Source organism: Primulina eburnea, chromosome 15 (genome assembly GCF_022965805.1).
Source record: "Primulina eburnea isolate SZY01 chromosome 15, ASM2296580v1, whole genome shotgun sequence".
NCBI lineage: Eukaryota > Viridiplantae > Streptophyta > Magnoliopsida > Lamiales > Gesneriaceae > Primulina > Primulina eburnea.
In genome coordinates, this window is record NC_133115.1 from 23,622,354 (window position 1) to 23,638,940 (window position 16,587).

A 16,587-nucleotide genomic window follows, 5' to 3' on the forward strand; every position below is an offset into this window, starting at 1 on the left:
ATAGATGTGATCCAAGGACCTTCAAGGAAGCATTATCTGATGCTGATTCATCCAGGTGGCTTGAAGCAATGGAATCTGAGATGAATTCCATGCATTCGAACCAAGTGTGGAATCTCGTGGATCCACCTGAGGGAATTGTTCCCATAGGGTTTAAATGGATTTACAAGAGGAAACTTGGGGCAGATGGGAAGGTATTGACCTTCAAGGCGCGATTGGTGGCAAAAGAATATACTCAAAGACAAGGAGTTGACTTTGAGGAAACCTTTTCACCAGTTGCAATGTTCAAGTCTATAAGGATATTGCTACCCATAGCTGCATGGTATGACTATGGGTTATGACAGATGGATGTCAAGACAGCCTTTCTTAATTGGGATATTAAGGAAGAGATTTACATGTCTCAACCTGAAGGGTTTACATCTGTCGGAAGTGAGCATATGGTATGCAAACTTCAAAGATCTATTTATGGTCTAAAGCAGGCATCTAGGAGTTGGAACCTCAGATTCGATAGTACAATCAAAGAGTTTGGATTTACTAAGAATCCTGAGGAACCCTGTGTGTATAAGAAGGTCAGTGGGAGTGCGATGACATTCCTGGTGCTGTATGTTGATGACATTCTACTCATTGGGAATGATGTAGGAATGTTGCAATCAACTAAGATATGGTTAGCAAGTAAGTTCTCGATGCAGGACTTGGGTGAAGCATCTTTTGTATTGGGAATACAGATCTATAGAGATAGATCAAAAAGATTGATTGGTCTCACCCAGTCCACATACATTGATACCATCGTGAAGCGGTTATCGATGGATGACTCCAAGAGAGGACATCTACCAATGTGTCATGGCGTGTCCCTATCCAAGTCTATGTCTCCCAAGACTGATGCAGAGATAGCGGCGATGACAAGCATTCCTTATGCATCTGCGATTGGTAGCATCATGTATGTGATGATATCTACACGTCCTGACGTGGCTTTCGCACTAAGTATAGTGAGTAGATATCAATCGAACCCTGGTCTTCCACATGGAAAGCTGTGAAAGACATCCTCAAGTATTTGAGAAGGACCAATAAGTTGTTCTTGGTCTATGGGGGTGGAGAACTGAAATTGGAAGGCTATACCGACTCTAGCTTCCAAAGCGATATCGATGACTCGAAGTCAACCTCTGGATTTATATTCATGCTCAATGGTGCTGCTCTCTCTAGGGAGATTTCCAAGCAAGAAAGTACAGCGGATTCCACCACTGAGGCAGAATATATTGCTGCATTAGCTGCAGTAAAGGAGGCTGTTTGGATAAGGAATTTCGTCCAAGAGTTGGGCGTCATTCCTAATGGAGTTGCTCCTATCCCGGTGTTTTATGACAACACGGGAGCCATTGCTCAAGCAAAGGAGCCGAGGTCTCATCAGAAGTCCAAACATATACTGAGAAAGTACCACATCCTCCGAGAGATAGTGGAAAGAGGAGATGTCACGATTGACAAAGTCGGCTCCACAGATAATGTTGCTGATCCGCTAACTAAGCCTTTACCTGGACCATTATTCGAGAAGCATCGCGAATCAATGGGTTTGAAGAATATGGGTAGTTGGCTCTATTGCAAGTGGGAGATTGTTAGAGTAGTTGCACGTCGAGCCAAGTGTTGGCCGAGTGTTCACAATGAAACTCTATGTATATCTGTATACCCATGCTAGTTGCAAAGATAAAGTCCTTGAATATACAAATAGTAGAAAGAATATAAGATGCTCATATGATGAGTATCATGAACTCATATTTGCAATACTGTATATTCTAAACAGTTCCTAGTCGATTCAGCCACCGTTAAGAAGGATATAGGCCGCTAGAGCTCGAGACTAGTATCTGCGATGTGAGTACCATGTTTCATTGGTAGCGGACATTGTGATGTCCGAGCATGCAGATTGGTGCTCCTGGTAGAGTGCACTGAACAACCCTCCATAAAAGGACTTTCCAAGTGGTTCTCACTTATCGAGTGGAAACGTCCTAGTTTATGGTTGTACACCATTAGTCCTTATGACCCGGGACAACATTGAGACTCTATATGCTAGCATTGCACTTTGAATTGTTTACCGACTCTTAAGGGGTCATCAGGTGGCAAGGTTGGGTGTTCTGTCGAAACATATAGGAGTCGATGCATTGTAATCGGGGATTCACCGCTTACCTTCGGGTATGGATATCCTATGTGATCACATGTATGTGTAGTATGAAATCTCTGATCAGAGTATGGTGGTAATTATGAAAGGGGTTTCATAGATTACACCATCGATGCAACTACGACATGACACATAGTATCGATTCATTGACAACTCTAGATATACCAATGGTTGTCGAATCGATCGGGATATATGAGTTGAAGGGACCGTACTGTACGCTAACCATAATTGAATGGTTCTTGCAGGCACTATCATTTGATTACTAAGGAATCATGTAAGCGATGCTGCTAGGCGTTTAACATGATTGGTTGGGTACTATCAGACTTGAGTTCTGACTTTCTTATTATCAAGGAGTTGATAATTAAGAATGGACCAATTGGGGTATGCTCATATAAGGACATGTTTAGTCCGAATCACATGGAGATGTGAACCCACGGCTAGTTGTATCAATGAACCATTGAGGGCCACACAAGTACTTGCTTTCTAGATCTCGTTGAGAAGTAAAATAGTTCAATGTGTTGAACGACTTATAAAGGAGTTTATAAGCGTAAGGAAAAATAGAAGTATGACTTCTATGAGGGAAATGTAACTTTTAATTTGTGGAAGTGTTCCTAAATTAAAAGTTGACCAAATAAATAATGTATTTGAAAATTATGATTTTCATAAACATTATTATGGACTAAATTAAATTAATTCAAGTGTTGAATTAATTAAACACTAGTGGGCCTAGTAGAGTCCAAATAATTAAATTAATTCAAGTGTTGAATTAATTAAATCATATTGGGTCTTGTAGAGCCCAATAGTAAAATAATTATTCAACTAGTGACTTGAGTAAATTCAAGTAATGTTTAACTAATCTCAAATTTGTTTGAGATAATTAAATTAAGTCCATGGATTTTTAATTGTTAAAAATCAAATAAAAATGCATGCATGGGAGGTGAAGAGTTGGGAGACAACTTTTTGTACAACCAAGGCATGACATGCACATGCTTAACTCAACTTTTTCAAGGACCAAGAAAAGTCTTCCCCCTTGTCTCCCACAAGATGATATGGCCGAAATTTCCTTGAGCATTATTCCCTCATTTTTGCTTCTTCAATAGTTGAGGATAGCACACACTTCTCCTTGAAAAATCTTCTTATTTTTCTAGTGCAAAATAAGAAGGGTTCTAGCTTGCAAGTGGTGGGCCTAATTTGAAGCAAGGAGAGCTTGTAGAAGATCATCCCATCAAGAGCTAAGGTGTTTACACCTTAGTTGGAGCCATCATCAATCCATTGTGATTGATAGGTAAATTTCATAACACCCTATGAATGTCATAGTTTGTGATTTGTATTTGCTACACACTAGTATTGAGGTGCTTGAAATTTTATGCTAGAAAATATGATTTTCGAAAATTTTGTTGCTTCCGTTGCAATTTCGGGCACCTTAACCGATCATCTTTCACATTAATCATTCATCATACACTTGATCAAATGGCTGCCTCTTTTGCTCACAACCCCATGGTTGTCGACTTTGCATCTGTGCTTTCCATGACCAATATGCCTATGATAGCCATGTTCCAAATGCTTGATGCCTCGGGCCTTCGAACATTTCTGGGTTGCAGCGAGCAATACTCCGAAATCATTTTGACAAAAATCTTTGACACTGCCTACATGGAAGATGAGGAAATCTTCTGCGCTGTTCATAGAAAGAACATTCGCATTACCCAGAAGATGTTCACTGATTTGTTTAAGTTACTAGTCGTTAGAATCACCAACTTTGCTACTCTTCAAGATGGTAACGCTAAGCTTAGGAGAAGTAACTTCTCTCTTTCTGACTCTCCCATGTCTTCTCCAACTTGACAGAAAACAGGATAAGAAGATTGAGTTCAGACGGATTGCTGATATAGTGGCAAAAGGAATTCTAGCCAAGGCTGGTGCGTATGATAAAATCACCGTGGAAAAAATTCCTTGTCATGACCGCTATCGCCTCAAATCTTATGTCAACTGGTCTGATTTCTTGTTCAAGACATTGGTTGCTATGATAAAGAAATAGAATCAATCTTAAGGATTTGTGGTTCAAATTTGTCATCTTCTGCTACAACAAAGAGTCCAGTCGGTGGACATGATTCATGTTGGAAAAATAAAGTTGTTCAATCGGTCAACGGTTGATAGCTTTCAAAAGAAGAACCTTCCAACCGATGAAGAGATTGTCTCTGTCAAAACAGAGACTGCAATTGATCGAGCAAAACTTGCACTGTGAAATCCCCAAATAAAATATGATTTTGTATGCTCAAAAAGTAATCGCAAGTGCACGATGTCAAGTAATAATATAGTGTATGTGAATACGAGTATCGTTCCGCTGAGGACTGTATTTAACAATTATTATTTTAGTTATTAAAACTTTAGCGACGAAAGGTGATTTGTTGTGTTATAACTACTAAAATGCAAGAAAATCAAATAAACAAGTTCAAAGATTAAATGATAAAATATGACTGTTAAATCTTTTGATTAAATTTCAAATGATAAAAGAATTTGTTGGGAATTCTGGTTCACCTACCCCTTATTAATTAATTAATTCGTCCGATTGTGTTCTACGCTTCCGACAGGATTTCCTATTCAATTTAACACACTCTCTCGAGCTATGCCAAACTAATTCACTCAATGAAGTAATTAAATGTCTTTAATTATTTATCAAGAATGAATCGCATTTCGATTTATGAAACCCCCTAGTTTTCGACCCTAAGGACTATGACTATCGGCACGTATCCAACTTCATATATCTATGTAAATTGTAGATCCGCGAATTATACCACTCGATCCTATCACTAGTTATTCTCTCGAACTCACTCGTGATATAAAATTGTCGTTAAAGTTAGCTACGCTCAACGACACAATAAAAATCGTGGAATAATCAAGAATAAATCACAAACCGGAATATAAATTAACCAACTAAAAGTTTGGGGTAGGATCCCCTGTTATCCCAACAAATATTAAAGTTTAGCTACTAGAATTCATCATTAAAATAAGCAAAATAATATTTAAATACAGGAAAATAAACTGGAAATACGAGACGTGACGAAATCTGCGAAGAACGATGCCCGGAAACCGTAGAATCTTCAATCCAAGTGCAAAAGCTCTCCAAAACTCCTTATGGTCCCTTCAATAATGTCTGAATAATCCCCAAAAGTCGACCAATCCTCTTTCCATAGCAGCCATACTCCAAAATTAAGGTAAGAAATCGCGCACAATAATCTTCCAAAAATAGGCGGCGCTCGGGCGGTAGAAAAGTACCGCTCGAGCGCCACACTCTCTGTAATTCTCCTTGGCACATGCAGCATTCGCGCTCGGGCGGTAGAAAACTACCGCTCGAGCGCCGACCTTTCTGTTGAAGTTCTTGGGGTGAGGGGCTTTCGCGCTCGGGCGGTAGAAAACTACCGCTCGAGCGCCGACCTTTCTGTTAAAATCTTCAGCTTTTCATATATCGCGCCCGGGCGGTAGAAATATACCGCTCGGGCGCCGCTTCTTCTGTCCCTTGACTTGTTGGCTTAGCAAAGTCGTCCCTTTTTATATTTTTCCGGTCATTTTTCCTGCAATTTCGTCACGCCCGAGTGAGATATGATAAAATGCAAATGTTTATTCTAAAATGAACAAAATGTGATTGAAATAGACGCACGCACAATGCAAAACACACACAGACTAATGCAATAAAACACGTAAAAACGACACACATCAACCCCCTAATACTAACCTTTTGCTTGCCCTCAAGTAAAATAGGTTAAAGTACGAGATGCTAAACAAACTCAACAACCACAAAATTACTCAAACAAGAAATAACTAACACAATTAAATATCAATGGTGAGTTAACAAATTTTATGCTCATGCCTCAGTGGACTTTCTCACGTACAAATCATAATCAAGTCAAATCACAAACGAATACTCATTCTCATCTACACATAAATCTCGACACTAATTTGAACGTGTGTGTGTGTCATGATGGGTCTAGTCATTCGTACTTCAAATAGATCAATTATCAAATCATGCGAGTCACTCAATTAACACGTCAATACAAGTCTCACTAGCATGTATCCCCGTGTCCATTTATCACCAACCATAATTTGAAATTTATTCGATTCTTAAGTGCAGATAAGGGTGTCGAGAAGAAGGAAAATAAGCTCAAGTGGCTAAAAGTCGGGAGTACACCGATCATTTTCATTCTGCAGTCGTCAAGACTTTTCGTCTGACTTTCCTCGTCTCCTTACATCTCCAACTTTTAGCCTAAGAATAAAATTTCATTCCTTTTATTTCGGCTCCCCCTCACCTTACATCTCCTTTTTTCTTTTTTTTTTCTTTATTTTTTTGAATGCACAATTTTCACACATGTACTCCCTAAGCTAAGAATATATATATTTGGATTACAGCTGGTTAGGAGTATGACATTTTAATTCAGTGCATTGGAAAGGAGGTAAATGTAAAGTTCAAGGCAAAACAAATTTTCTCATTCGAGGTCCCAATTAGCGACTTATTTTCACGGGTTTACATGCTAAATCAACTCATAAATGGTGCCTTTCAAGTTAACCACACAAAACTTTCAAATCTCACCATTATTCCTACAAACTTATAGTCCCCACACATGTGTGCTCAAAAAGTTCAAACTTCGTACCAAAATTCATGTTTTAACAATCAAGAGTACCGTTCATGAAATGACCGAATCAATACTTTTGTGTACTATCAATTCACCATCATCATTGGCTCATAAAGTATGTCTTCTCACCATAAACGATACCAAACATGAACTAAACAAACATGACAATCTACCCACCCCCTCATACTAGAGTTGTGCAATGCCCTCATTGCACAAAACAAAACAAACACTAACAACAAAACAACTCATGAATGTAAATGCAAACACAGAAATGCAAACACAAATATGCAAACACAAATGCAGACTAAATAAACATGAAAGCTAATAAACATGCTAGACGGAAACAATGATAAGAAAGAAAAACAGAAAAGCGGTAAAGGGAAAAAAATGCGAAGTAGGGGAAACAGGAAACTCCCCTGATCAAGTGTCATCCTCATCCTGCTCCGGCGGTGGCACTCCTGCGGCCTCCCCATGCTGAGAGTAATCATACTGGAACCGGAATGGGGAAGGGGGTAGCGGAGACGGTGGGATGGTCGATGGGTCAACGCCCCCTTGCACAAGCAGCGAGCGCATCATGGAGTCAATGTGAGACAGATGGTCGGTGACATACGAGTTGAATTGACCCTGATGCGTTTGGAAGGCGAGATTCTCAGCCATCATATCGGTGTGAGTTCTCCGGCGGGGTGGTGGTGGACGGCGACGTGGAGCGGCGGTGCTAGAACCACCTACATCTTCCTCGTGAGAGGGGAAGTCGCTAATTCGCTTAGCTCGTTTCCGCTGGAGGTCCTCGACACAAATCGGCTTCATGGGTTGCAACCACTCCTCATCATCGCGAAACACGACTCCCGCCCTAGCGCACAACTCGGAGATAATGGTGGGGAATAACAGGCCCACATGACTGTTGTGGGCACTCAGTGTGATTTATGAATTGATGAGTGTGCCCACGTTGATGGCGTATCCCTCGGTCAACGCATAAAGCAGCACCGCCCGCTCTTTCTGGACCTCGCTCTTATGCGAGACCGGCATCATTCTCCGAGCCACAAATAAATACCAAAGGGCAACTTCGGTTTTCAAATACTTCTCGTCAAAACAACTTGGCGAGCCGCCCAATGGTTTCCATATTGCGCCCGGATGGCACAATGTGGCGAGAATCGTATCATAATTCAGGTTAGCAACCAATGTCTGGAAGTGGGAGTCGTCGACCTCCGCTGTCCCTAACAGTGCATTAATCGTCACCGAGTCATACGGCACCTGTTTACCCCTCACAAACACCAAACCATTTCGCCCCTCCGCTGCATTGGCAAAAAATTCGCGAACCACAGACACTATCGCCGCCTTAGGTTGCTCACCGTATTGTTCCCAACCACGCCTTTGCAAATCAACAATAATATCCAAGTATTTGTCCTCTAACTGTCGCCGGACTCCCCTCTCGGCTATTGGGTTGCGATGAATTTTCGCATGCTCGTATCGAGCCCTAGCCTCTATACTAACAAACCGTGCCCTATCAAACGATGATGAAGAGGAGGAACCGGGGTTACCTTTTTGCTTTTTGGGAACCATTGTGTTGGACAAGTTGAATCTTTGAGTTGGAGAATGGTGTTCTTGCTTCCCAAGGGAGTTTGTGCCTTGTTGCCGGAGACTAGAGTGGATATTTAACGCCTGCACCACAAAATTGAAAGAACAAAATGAGAGTAGTGAGGGATTTTTGAGAGGGGAATTTGGGGATTAGGGATTTTTGAGAGAAGAAATTTCGTGCAGAATGAAGAAAGGGGAAGGGTATCTGCGCTTTAAAAGGCTTCGCGCTCGAGCGGTAAAATATTACCGCTCGAGCGCCGAGTCCTCGGGGAAAAGTTAGTAGAGACAAATGCTCGCGCTCGAGCGGTAAAATATTACCGCCCGAGCGCCAAGCTCTCTGGACTTCTGTATTAGCTTCGCGCTCGAGCGGTAATAAATTACCGCCCGAGCGCCGAGTTCTCAGGAAAAATTCACATTCCACTTTTTTTTTATATATATATATAAAACAACAGTAAAACAAAATATGCTGACACGAAAGAAAAAGAAAATTAAATTAAATGCAAGAGAAGGGAAAAGAAGTAAGTTCTCAATTTATCGTCGAGAGCTAGACTGTCGGTCTGTCTCAGTTCGGCGTGTCTTGGAACCGAGTGATTCCAAGTTGCGGCTCAATTGTGCCACCCATGTAGTGCTTCAGTCGCTGGGCATTGACCGTAAATGCCCCATCCTTCCCATCTTTCAATTCTACAGCTCCCGATGGATAAACTTTCGAGATCACGAATGGACCGGACCATCGTGACTTCAATTTCCCGGGAAATAGTCGCAACCGGGAGTTGTAGAGTAGGACACTTTCGCCTTCTTTGAATTCTCTCTCGATGATCCTCTTATCATGAGCCTTCTTTGTTTTCTCTTTGTATGACAATGCAAGATCATAGGCCAGATTTCGGAGCTCCTCCAATTGATCTAGTTGAAGCAACCGTCGTTCACCTGCATCAGTAAAGTTAAAGTTTAGTGCTTTGGTTGCCCAATATGCGCGATGCTCTAACTCTACAGGTAAGTGACATGCTTTACCAAACAATAATCTGTACGGTGTCGTGCCTATTGGTGTTTTGAAAGCAGTCCTATATGCCCAAAGAGCATCATCTAATCTCACCGACCAATCCTTCCTACTGACACCTACCACCTTCTCCAAAATTCGCTTTATCTCTCGGTTAGACACCTCAACTTGCCCACTCGTCTGGGGGTGATAAGGGGTAGAGATCTTATGTGTGACACCATATTTGCTTAAAAGTTTTTCAAAGAGTTTGTTGCAAAAATGAGTGCCACCATCACTAATGATTGCTCGTGGTGTTCCAAAGCGGTTAAAAATGTTTTTCTTCAAAAATTTTAGAACCACTTGAGCATCATTAGTGGCGTATGCTTCCGCCTCTACCCACTTAGACACATAATCCACCGCCACCAAAATGTATTTTTTCGTGAAAGAACTGGGAAACGGTCCCATGAAATCTATTCCCCACACATCAAAAACCTCACACTCAATGATATTATTTAAAGGCATTTCGTGACGGTTAGAGATGTTACCTGTCCGTTGGCATTTATCACATGCTAGCACATAAGAACGAGCATCTTTAAAGAGGGTTGGCCAATAAAAGCCACATTCGAGTACCTTAGATGCCGTCCTCGTTGGTCCAAAGTGACCACCTACCTCACGGTCATGGCAATGAGTAAGAATCGATCCCATCTCTTCCTCCGCCACACATCTCCGAATCATAGAATCTGCACAAATCTTAAACAAGAAAGGTTCCTCCCAAAAATAATATTTCACGTCCGAAAAGAATTTCTTTCTTTGGTGAAATGTTAGATTTGGGGGAGGTGAGCCTGTAACAAGAAAATTCGCAATATTTGCATACCATGGACAAATTTTTTACCTCAAACTACTGCTCATCCGGAAACCAATCATTAATCGCATCAGTCACACAATCATTACTGATAAATTCTAATCTAGACAAATGATCTCCAACCACATTCTCAACACCCTTCTTATCTTTTATTTCCACATCAAATTCTTGCAATAATAAAATCCACCGAAGTAAGCGTGGCTTTGCATCTTTTTTTGCAAGTAAATATTTAAGGGCAGAGTGATCAGTAAACACAATTACTTTCGACAAAACAAGATAAGCATGAAACTTGTCAAGTGCAAACACGACTGCAAGTAACTCTTTTTCGGTGGTGGCATAATTCAATTGTGCTTCATCTAGAGTCCTACTTGCATAGTATATGGTGTGAAATACCTTGTTTTGTCTTTGTCCGAGGACAGAACCTACAGCAGTATCGCTGGCATCACACATGATCTCGAAGGGTAGATCCCAATCCGGTGCCATCAAGATAGGAGCCGTCACTAAGCGCTCTTTCAACTTCTCGTATGCCTGCAAACAAGCAGAATTGAAATCAAAAGGCACATCTTTCATGAGTAAATAAGATAAAGGTTTTGCAATTTTAGAAAAATCTTTGATGAAACGTCGGTAAAAACCGGCGTGGCCTAGAAAACTTCTAACTCCCTTTATGGACGCCGGCGGTGGTAAGTTCTTGATAACTTCAACTTTCGCCTTATCCACCTCTATTCCGTGCCCCGAAACCTTGTGCCCTAGGACAATTCCCTCTTGTACCATAAAGTGGCATTTTTCCCAATTAAGCACCAAGTTTGTCTCCTCACATCTCCTCAACACTACCTGCAAGTTCTGCAAACAATCATTAAAAGACGAGCCAAAAATCGAGAAGTCATCCATAAATATCTCAAGAAAAGTTTCAATCATATCATGGAATATAGCAGTCATGCATCGCTGAAAAGTGGCAGGGGCATTACACAAACCAAATGGCATCCGTCTAAAAGCAAAAGTGCCATAAGGACAAGTGAAGGTGGTTTTCTCTTGGTCCTCGGGCGCAATCATGATTTGGTTATACCCAGAATACCCATCTAAAAAACAATAGAACTCATGACCCGCTAACCTCTCAAGCATTTGATCAATAAAGGGAAGGGGAAAGTGGTCTTTACGGGTAGCATCATTCAATTTCCTATAATCAATGCACACACGCCATCCCGTAACAGTCCTAGTGGGTATTAATTCATTATTTTCATTTGTGATAACAGTAATCTCACCTTTCTTTGGCACACACTGAACAGGACTTACCCATGCACTATCAGATATAGGATAGATAATACCTGCGTCGAGAAGCTTAATTGTTTCAGCCTTTACTACCTCTTGAATCTTTGGATTTAATCGTCTTTGAGGTTGCACAAGAGGTGAGTACTTCTCTTCCATCAAGATCTTGTGCATGCAGACGGATGGATTTATTCCTTTGATATCTGCCACCTTCCACGCAAATGCGCCCTTGTGCGCTTTCAAAACTTCCAACAGCTTGTCCTCCATCACATCTGTCAAAGCAGCAGAGATAATGACAGGTAAAGTGTTATTCTCACCTAAGTATACGTACTTGAGGTGTGGAGGCAACGGCTTTAGCTCAAGCGTTGGTGGATCCTCGATGCTTGACCTTTGAGGGGTCAAATCTCTTCGTTCTCCTAGATCCTCCAGTCGCATCCTCATTGGCCTTCTCCATGGTTGGTTGGCATTAAAGTGTGCGACAATTTCAGCCCTTTCTTCGTCTAACTCCTCTTCTCCCAATTCAGTATTGATAGTGGCCTCCAAAGGGTCCCTAAGAGCATCCTGCACATAGTTGGATACAAGAGAGTCAAAAGCATCAATTCTAAAACAACTATCAGAATGCAGTGTGTGCTTAAGTGCATTAAAAACATCAAATGTAATCTCTTCTTCGCCCACTCTCAATCTCAACTTTCCCTCTTGCACATCAATAAGTGCCTTGCCAGTCGCAAGGAATGGTCTCCCCAAAATGAGAGGCATCTCGGTATCCTCCTCCATGTCGAGCACCACGAAATCGGCAGGAAAAATGAATTTGTCCACTTTTACTAGCACATCCTCAATCACTCCGCGGGGGTACTTGACAGACCTGTCAGCCAGTTGCAAGGACATCCTCGTCGGCTTAGGCTCTCCTAATCCGAGTTTCCTGAAAACAGATAGAGGCATAAGATTAATACTTGCACCAAGGTCACACAATGCTTTACGAAAAACTACATCACCAATCATGCAAGGGATAGAAAAACTCCCTGGGTCTTTTAGTTTCGGTGGGATTTTGTTTTGCACCAAAGCAGAGCAACTTTCGGTCAAATTTACCGTCATGTGATCCTCCAATTTTCTCTTGTTGGCTAAGATGTCCTTCAAAAATTTAGCATAACTAGGCATTTGCATCAAAGCATCGGCAAAAGGAATATTAATATGCAATTTTTTAAATACCTCTAAAAACTTACCGAATTGTGCATCTAGTTTTGCCTTTTTTAATGCTGCAGGAAAAGGTGGAGGGATAACAATCTTAGGTTGGGCAGTGAGTGCTGGTGTAGAGTTAGATGACTTACCTTGAGATGTCGCAGCATGTTCATCCAGCACTTGGCTTTTCTCTTTTTCTCTAGGCTCCAAAACTTTTCCGCTCTTCAACTCAATGGCATTCACTTGCTCTTTTGGATTAGTCTCGGTATTACTTGGCAAGGTGCCCAGCTCTCTACTTGCTATCATCTTGGCCAACTGTCCAATTTGATTCTCGAGCCCCTTTATCGATGCATCTTGGTTTTGGAGTCGAGTTTCAGTGGATGAGATAAACTGAGACATCATTTGTTCCAAGTTGGACTTTTCTTCTCTAGGAGGATCGGATCTATATATCGGTTGTTTCCCATATTGTTGTCCTCCTTGCGGCCAATTCTGACTGTTTTGACCGCCCCATGAGAAGTTGGGATGTTGCCTCCACCCAGGATTATATGTGTTCGAGTAAGGGTCATTCCTTGGGCGGTTTTGGACTCCCACTTGATTCACCGGTGCCTCATCTTGCACATAGAAGGAATTTCCATCTTGACAGTCTTTCACATAGTGTTCCCCTCCACACTTCTCACAGAATATCTCTTGAAGACGCATAGCCGTGCCACCCACGTTCAAGCCGTCTATTTTCCTGTTTAAAGCGTCAAGTTGTGCAGTAATAACAGAAAAATCAGTTACCTGGTGAACTCCGGCACTTCTCCGCTGGTTGCTCCTGTCAGATTGAGGATGATAGCTGCTAGCAGCCATCTCCTCCAACAACTCATATCCTTCTTCCGCAGTCTTCCTCAAAAGGTTCCCACACGCAGCAGCATCTATCATAGTACGGTTAGGAGTAAGAAAACCGTAATAAAAGGTTTGAACGACTAACCCAAGTGGCAACTCGTGATGTGGGCATCTTCGTAATAGATCTTTGAAACGCTCACACGCCTCATATAGTGACTCTTGATCGAACTGAGCAAATGTTGTGATGTCTGCCCGCAGCTTCATGGTCTTCGATGGAGGAAAGTATTTGATGAGAAACGCCTTTGCCATGTCCTCCCATGTAGCTATCGAACCTACAGGTAAACAGTTCAACCAAGCTTTAGCTTTATCACGCAAAGAGAAAGGAAATAAACGCAGTCTAACAGCATCATCAGAAACTCCATTAAATTTAAAAGTATCACAAATCTCAAGAAAATCCGCGATGTGTGTGTTTGGATCGTCCACAGGAGTTCCTCCAAATTGGACGGTGTTCTGAATCATCTGGATAATGGCTGGTTTGATTTCGAATTGGTTTGCCCGCACAATCGGCCTCACAATGCTGGGGCGTGCACCATCCAAAGAAGGCTGGGCATACTCTAACATGGGTATGCGGCGTGGCATCTCAATTCGTCTCTCGTTTTGGCGCTCCGTCTCCTGCTCTTGTTCGTGCCTCTCCATTAGTTCCTTAAGTCTTTGCTGTTGTCTTCGCCTGCGGCAAGTCCTTTCAATTTCAGGGTCACACTCAAGCTCCAAGTCAAGTGACTTTGGCATGCACCGGAAGAGATATCTGAATTAAAATATGGAGTGTTAGTTCAATAAAAATAAAATAAACTAAAAATATAATTGTAGATTAACAGTCCCCGGCAACGGCGCCAAAAACTTGATCGAGCAAAACTTGCACTGTGAAATCCCCAAATAAAATATGATTTTGTATGCTCAAAAAGTAATCGCAAGTGCACGATGTCAAGTAATAATATATTGTATGTGAATACGTGTATCGTTCCGCTGAGGACTGTATTTAACAATTATTATTTTAGTTATTAAAACTTTAGCGACGAAAGGTGATTCGTTGTGTTATAACTACTAAAATGCAAGAAAATCAAATAAACAAGTTCAAAGATTAAATGATAAAATATGATTGTTAAATCAATTGATTAAATTTCAAATGATAAAAGAATTTGTTGGAAATTCTGGTTCACCTACCCCTTATTAATTAATTAATTCGTCCGATTGTGTTCTACGCTTCCGACAGGATTTCCTATTCAATTGAACACACTCTCTCGAGCTATGCCAAACTAATTCACTCAATGAAGTAATTAAATGTCTTTAATTATTTATCAAGAATGAATCGCATTTCGATTTATGAAACCCCCTAGTTTTCGACCCTAAGGACTATGACTATCGGCACGTATCCAACTTCATATATCTATGTAAATTGTAGATCCGCGAATTATACCACTCGATCCTATCACTAGTTATTCTCTCGAACTTACTCGTGATATAAAATTGTCGTTAAAGTTAGCTACGCTCAACGACACAATAAAAATCGTGGAATAATCAAGAATAAATCACAAACCGGAATATAAATTAACCAACTAAAAGTTTGGGGTAGGATCCCCTGTTATCCCAACAAATATTAAAGTTTAGCTACTAGAATTCATCATTAAAATAAGCAAAATAATATTTAAATACAGGAAAATAAACTGGAAATACGAGACGTGACGAAATCTGCGAAGAACGATGCCCGGAAACCGTAGAATCTTCAATCCAAGTGCAAAAGCTCTCCAAAACTCCTTATGGTCCCTTCAATAATGTCTGAATAATCCCCAAAATTCGACCAATCCTCTTTCCATAGCAGCCATACTCCAAAATTAAGGTAAGAAATCGCGCACAATAATCTTCCAAAAATAGGCGGCGCTCGGGCGGTAGAAAAGTACCGCTCGAGCGCCACACTCTCTGTAATTCTCCTTGGAACATGCAGCATTCGCGCTCGGGCGGTAGAAAAGTACCGCTCGAGCGCCGACCTTTCTGTTGAAGTTCTTGGGGTGAGGGGCTTTCGCACTCGGGCGGTAGAAAACTACCGCTCGAGCACCGACCTTTCTGTTAAAATCTTCAGCTTTTCATATATCGCGCCTGGGCGGTAGAAATATACCGCTCGGGTGCCGCTTTTTCTGTCCCTTGACTTGTTGGCTTAGCAAAGTCGTCCCTTTTTCTATTTTTCCGGTCATTTTTCCTGCAATTTCGTCACGCCCGAGTGAGATATGATAAAATGCGAATGTTTATTCTAAAATGAACAAAATGTGATTGAAATAGACGCACGCACAATGCAAAACACACACAGACTAATGCAATAAAACACGTAAAAACGACACACATCAGCAATCAAATTTGTTATAACGTAAGCTGGTTCTGAAATCCAGTTCTGAGGAAGAATCTCGGGATGACATACTAGTCTCCGAAGTCTTTATGAAGAAAAAGTCAGAAAAGCCCAAGGCTGCAAAATTAAGTTGTTCAAGCATCTCTATGCACCGTTGGTTCCTTCTCTAGTCCCCGCTGTTAAAGCAAGAAATCTCTAAGGAATTAAAATGACTGAACCGGAAATCACATCCTCCTTCTCCTTCATTCCTTTCCTTCATCCTACAGAAAATGGGAATAAAATTTGGCTCGAAGATCCACCCAAAAACAATAATGTCCACACTACCATTTTGCTAACAAGCGAACGAGTCAATGAGATCGTTCGACAGAAAATGGAAATATTTGATAAGTGGGTTGAATTTCAAACAGTCACAACCTTCGACTCACTTCAAACCAGCAAATCAAAGCAGCTACCAAACTTGAACTTTCAATGTTGGAGTGGACAGAAGCCTCTGATATCCCAACCGCTCTGCTTCAAAGAGACTTTCTGGAATTATAGCTGAAGTAAAGTGTTCTCCGAGCACTAATTCAACTGAAGAGGAACAATTTTGTTCCTACTTCTCCAACCGCCAAAAATGACTCGTCTGTCATAGCCCAACTTGAAATGGATGCCTCTCAATCTCAATGGTTATCGCTCTTAAGCGGCAGGAACTTCAAGTGCCCGCGGTTGGCAATAAGGCCAAATTTGATCCAGAACTGA

At 41.3% G+C, this 16,587-nt stretch overlaps 1 non-coding gene across 1 annotated transcript; it reads left to right on the forward strand.

Moving 5' to 3' along the window:
* The first annotated feature begins 13,608 nt into the window (after positions 1 to 13,608).
* Positions 13,609 to 13,714, forward strand: LOC140815761 (small nucleolar RNA R71). The gene has a single exon (XR_012114408.1). It is a non-coding gene; the product is annotated as a small nucleolar RNA R71 (small nucleolar RNA).
* Positions 13,715 to 16,587: the final 2,873 nt, after the last annotated feature.